Genomic DNA, 5,570 nt, shown 5'->3' with positions numbered 1-5,570 from the left:
CAGGGGCCGGGGAAGCCGGAGATTTAGAGGGGAGCATCCGGGGCCACCGCTTTGCATGTTTTCCAGGAGAGGCTGATTTTGGTGGGATGGCAACGTCATCTTCCTATATGGAAAACAATGAAACGCACCCATCAGCCTGACTCTCAGGCCGCTCTTGGGAATAGGAATGACCTCCAGGCCCCGGATTGCACGTGGCCATGTCACAGCGCAAGGACACCGCAGTGCAGCCACAAGGCAATGGTTGAGATGTCGCAATGTTGTGCCACGACGGTAACAAATCCCCCGTTGCCAGGACTCCGTGGTTGCCAATTTGATGCACGCTGCAGCCACTCCAACTTCACCATAGGGTTAGATCTCCGATCCCCCTGCTCCCAAAGCCTGAGCCCCTTGCTTCCTGAGCTAAAGGAGACTCTCCATCAAGCTGTTGGCAGTATAGGGGCCATGACACACAGATGAACAGTGTTTGTTATATCCAGAAGAGGGCAGTGGCATGCATGTGCATAGCCACACTCACAGGAAGGGCATAGCTAATGCAGAGGACTTACAGTGCGCAGGGGTTCTCCCTGGATGGCGTTGAGCCAACTCTCCTGCCTGGACCTAGCTCCTGGTGTTAGGGGCTGAGCGGGGGCAGGACATGAGCACACAGCACTCTGTCACAAGCCACTTCCATTCCTCTCGCCCACGATGGGCTGCACCTCCTCTGAGACCCAGATCAGAATCCGGCCCTCACAGTCCGGCTCACCTTCACACGGTTCTCAGGCCAGATCCAGAGTGGCTGTGTCCCTTTGTGCCCGCTGTGCCAGTGCAAAGAGGCTGTGGGGCGGGGCATGAACCCCACAACCTTTGGTGCAGGAGGCATCTCTGCTAAGGGCAGAGCAAGCCCCCCCAGCTCTAAGCCCCACTTTAGTCCCATCATGGCCCATCCTGGCCACACGTCATGAGTAGCATAAGGATGGTCTGGAGGAGGGAGGGGTTACCCAGCAACCCCCAACAAGCACCACAGAAAACAGAGGGGAGCACATGACAGGGTAGCCCTGCTGGCAGCGCTATGGGCCTGGAATCAGGGAGGCAGCAGCCTAGAACCGTGTTATCTAGTAACCCCTTCCTTTGGGGCTGGTGCTGGTCTTAGGGATGGGGGTTGGGGAGGTGAGGTGTGAGCGCCACCTGCAGGCGGCACTGGAATATGTTTCCCAAGTGAATTTGGCTCCGGAGAATGGTGCCAGCTTGACCTACCCAGAACAGGCAGATCTTGCAGGGGCACCGGCTGTATTGCCCTAGAGCACCTTGGAGGGACCCCTCCGGGAAAGCAGGACAGGGGGCTGCACTGCCTGCGACAATAGCTTGTGTGACATGGGTATCTCGAGCCACCGTCTAGGTGGAAGCAACGCACAGAGCGGCTGCCCATGGCCATTTATTCCATCAATGCAAGCCTGCCCTCTAGTGACTGGGCACCCTGCCGGGGAGAGGAAGGTAAAGCATACAGGGCCAGAGCAGGGAGGAAGTGTCCTTTAGACCCCCTGATCCATCACGGTCAATCAGTCTCACCCTGCACTTTTCATCCATCGAAGGCACTTACACAGAACCCGTCACCGTAGTATCTGGGCACCTCATGATCTTTAATGTGGTCGTGAGGCAGGACAGAGCTATTCTCTGTTGGGGAATTGAGGCACATAGAAACTAAGGCCTTGATCCTCAACCGTATTTAGGCACCTAACTTCCATGGAAATCAACGGGTGTTTGCTATCAACAGAAAGCTAACACACATAGATGCTCCACACAGAAAGACTGTGGAGGAGCAGGGATGAGAACCCAGTTCTTTTAGGTCCTAGGCTGGTGCCCCAACCACTGGTCAATAAGGATGGTAACCCTGGTAGCTTGGCCAAATCCCAGTCAGATAATATCCTGCCTCCCTAAACTTCCCTTTGCAGCAGGATTCCAATTCCAGCTGCAGGCAGATGAGAAATTCTTCTCTGCCTGTCCTAAACTAGTGTGTGCTGAATGCTGGGAAATAGCTGTTGTGGGTTTATCTCAGAAACATCTGCATCTCAGTGGCAGGCAAAAAGATCCCTGTGTATTGTCTGTAGATTAGTTGGTAAGCACTTTGTGATGGTCGTGGGACAGGAACCAGCAGAGCTTATAGTGCCACCTAGAGTTAAGGTCACCTAACACGTTTCCATTATAAGCCCCTGTTTTCAGGCATAACTTTGCCGAACTTAAACCATTGGTGCTGAATTATCCCCTGGTTGCCCTCAGCCTCAGGCTGAATTTTTTGTTTCTGGGAGATTTTGAGCAAAAATGGTTCTTCTGAGAATGAGGTTAAGGAAAATAATAGGCAGTTTTACCAATGTTAACCAATTTTTCTTACTGTTTCTTTGAAGAGTTCTAGCCCCTCCACGGTTTGAAGCAGGATGTTGAAATTTGGGAGAAGTGTAGCCCTGGAATCAGAGAGGTGCCTTTTCTTGTACCCGCAAAAATACTACTAGGTTTGGCTGAGTTATAATCCTCTGAAGATCACCATTTGCCCATTCTCAGTAGAACTTACTCCTAAAAATCTCTGAACTTCTCCTTTGCATTGAGCAGGCTCCCAAGGACAGAGCTACAACATCATATGCGGCTGATGTGACCCCTTTGACCTAGGGGAGTAGATTGTGAGTTCAAATCTGAGCTTGTCCGTTTACTGATGCTAACCACGGCTTGCATTTCAGAATCCTCAAAGGTCGTGTTGGGCCACCGCTTGCCATTTAACAGACGCTCCTCGCATGTTGCCTTGGAGAAATGATCTTTTTAAATGTATTTCTTTAATCTGAAGAATATCTCTTTTAATGAACCTCTTTCTTTGCCGAGCCAGATTTGATCGCCGGGGTTACCAAACCCAATGTTATAATGTCACATGCTGTGGATGGGCCCAGGCCAATGGCCCATTGAAATCAATGGAAAAACTCCATCTTACTTCACCGGTTCCCAAGGATACAGTGAAGAGATGACGCTAATGTGGCAGAAAGGGGGAATGCAGGGGTCATTGGCAGGAACATCCCAATCTGGGGCCTCTGTTGTTGCGAGCAGATCTTTACCATCCCATAAGGCTGATTTGGGGACCCCTTGATAGAGGGAAATGGGCACCCCAGACGTTCCCTGTTTCACTTCCCCACAGGCAGCTCCAAGCAGGGTTTTGTGTGTGGGTCTGTGTCCAAGATGGGGGGAAGCCATCAAGGCCGAGCCAGGCCTGTGGTGGTTCTGATGTCTTCCAGCGAGAGGCGCCGTCCAAATCGCCGGCTCCTATCAAACCCTCTTCTTTGTGTAATGGATCAGGAATGCAGGCCCCCTCTCCCAGCCCCCTCCGCCAGAGCGTTTATTTAATATCCTGAAAAAATTAAAATAACTTCTGTGGCCACTAAACCCCCCCCCCAAAGATAAATATAATAAAAGTGAGCTGAAAATGGAAGGGAAAGAAAATAGAACCCCAAGGAAGGGCTGGAATCCTTCCAAACCGGAGAGGTTGGGCTTCGGGAGGAAATGTGAGAGCGAAGGAGACACACGGACGGTTACACAGACAGAGAGAGGGACACACAGACATACAGAGCAAGGCAGCTGGACATATGCCCAGAAAGACAGACGGACGGACACACACACACACACACACAGTAATGAACAAAGAGACACAGACAGCGATGGAGGCGCACACACAGAGAGTCAGTTGGACTTGCATATATAGAGAGATGGACACACCCAGAGAAAGACTCACTCACAGACAGACATAGAAGGACACACACACACACAGACAGCTAGATGGACACTCACATAAATACAAACACTCGCACCTTACAGCCTCATGGCAGGAATGTGACAGTGGCGGGGGGTGGGAAATGAAATAAATCTGCTGAAAAGAGAAAGGATGTGGTCTTGTGAGAACACCCTTCTACCCAGCTGCTCACCTTTACCCCCTTGCCCGCCCCACATGCAGCTGGATGCACCCTCACACTCCCATACATCCTTGTTTCCCCCCCACCCACAGAGAGATCCCCCCTGTGCAGATCCCCTTGCAAACACTGTGGAATATCTATGTTAGGTACTTCTAAGGCCCCCTGTTACCACAGGATCTCAGTGCACCACAGTCTTAGGGTGTTTCTTCTCACACCTCCCCTGTGAGGCAAGGTGGCGCTATTATTCCCATTGCACAGATGGGGAAACCGAGGCACGGAGCGGCTAAGTGACTTATCCAAGGTCACACAGGAAGTCTGTGGAGGAGCAGGGAATTGACCCTAGCTCTCCCACAGCTGTAGCTAGTTCCTGAACTGCCAGAGCATGTCAAGAAGAGCCAAGGTACTGCGATTGCATTCGACAGGCTCAAATGGGGCAGACTTAAGGCGCGTGGCTAACAGTGGCTTAACGCTGCGCTTCTGCTTTTCCACCATTTGAGTTTGGGCAATTAAACACGTGTTCTAGAAGGGCAACCATTAAGGGAGAGATTGCAAGCGCTCTGGGGCAGGGACTGGCTCTTAGCTCTATAGCTGTACAGCCCCTATCACAGCAGCACCCTGCCCGTAACATTGAGTCCTCCCTGGTTTTGCAGTGTTTGAGATTTTGGGGAATTAAGGCCGGGGTTTCCAAAACCTCATAGCAGGAACCAGGCATCCAGATCCCCTGGGCAGCTCTGAAAATCTCAGCCTGAGCTGCGCTGCTCCAGAAGGGTGTGAAGCGCACAGGAGGGGGGGAGCTGGGAATGAGACCCTGCAACCCCAACTCCCTCACGGCGGGGAAGGGGTTGCATGCTTGTGTTGTGTTTTAAAAGGGGGGCATGATCGAGGGGCACCTGGGGGAATGAATAACGGGGAGCTGTGGGGGGAGGGGCCGTACAGCTACCAGCCCCCCTGCTCCTCATGCCATCTGTTTGGGGGGGCCCGAGGCAGAGGAGGAGGGGGGCTGGAGAGATGGAATGGGGGGGATGAAAAGAGAGGGAGAGAGAAAGGGGATGGAGGAAGGGGGAGGAAGAGGAATGAAGGGAGAAGGGGCTGGGAAGAGGAGAGAGAAGGAGATGGAGGAAGAGGCAGGAAGGCCGCAGGGCTGGTTAAGGGGTAGGCTGGGAGGGCCAGACACCTCGCTGGGGGGCAGCAGCAGGGAGCGGGAGGCACAGGGCGAAATGTGGTCGCGGCCCCTTTAATTCCCGGGCCGCTCTCTCCCCAGCTTCCCTCACTCCCCCCACCACCAGACGCTCTGCCGGGAGGTGCCGCTAGGGGGCGCGCGCGCGCCGAGGCATGTGTCCAGAGCGGGCTTCCGTCGGCGATCTGAAAGCCGGCCCGGGAAAAGCAGGGGCCGGTGCCTAGTAACGGGTGAGGGGCCGCCGCGGGGGGGCTGAAGGGGGCGGGGCCGAGTCTCCCCGGAGTCTGCGTGCGGCGGGGGGGCCGGGTAAAGGGGGTGGGGAGCCGTGAGGTAGGAATGGGGGTGACCGCGGCCCGGGCGGGGGGAGCGGGTGTGAGTGGGGCCCGGGGGTACGGTCTGGCCCGGGCCGGCGGGGGAGGGAGGGGTGGATCCCGGGGTTGAACGAGGACCCCGCCCCCCCCCCCCGCGCTGAC

This window comes from Emydura macquarii, unplaced genomic scaffold (genome assembly GCF_026122565.2).
Source record: "Emydura macquarii macquarii isolate MOO-44397 ecotype Brisbane River unplaced genomic scaffold, CSIRO-AGI_Emac_v2 contig_2994, whole genome shotgun sequence".
Classification (NCBI taxonomy): domain Eukaryota; kingdom Metazoa; phylum Chordata; order Testudines; family Chelidae; genus Emydura; species Emydura macquarii.
The sequence above is the reverse complement of the archived record's forward strand: the minus strand, read 5'-3'. Positions refer to the sequence as shown.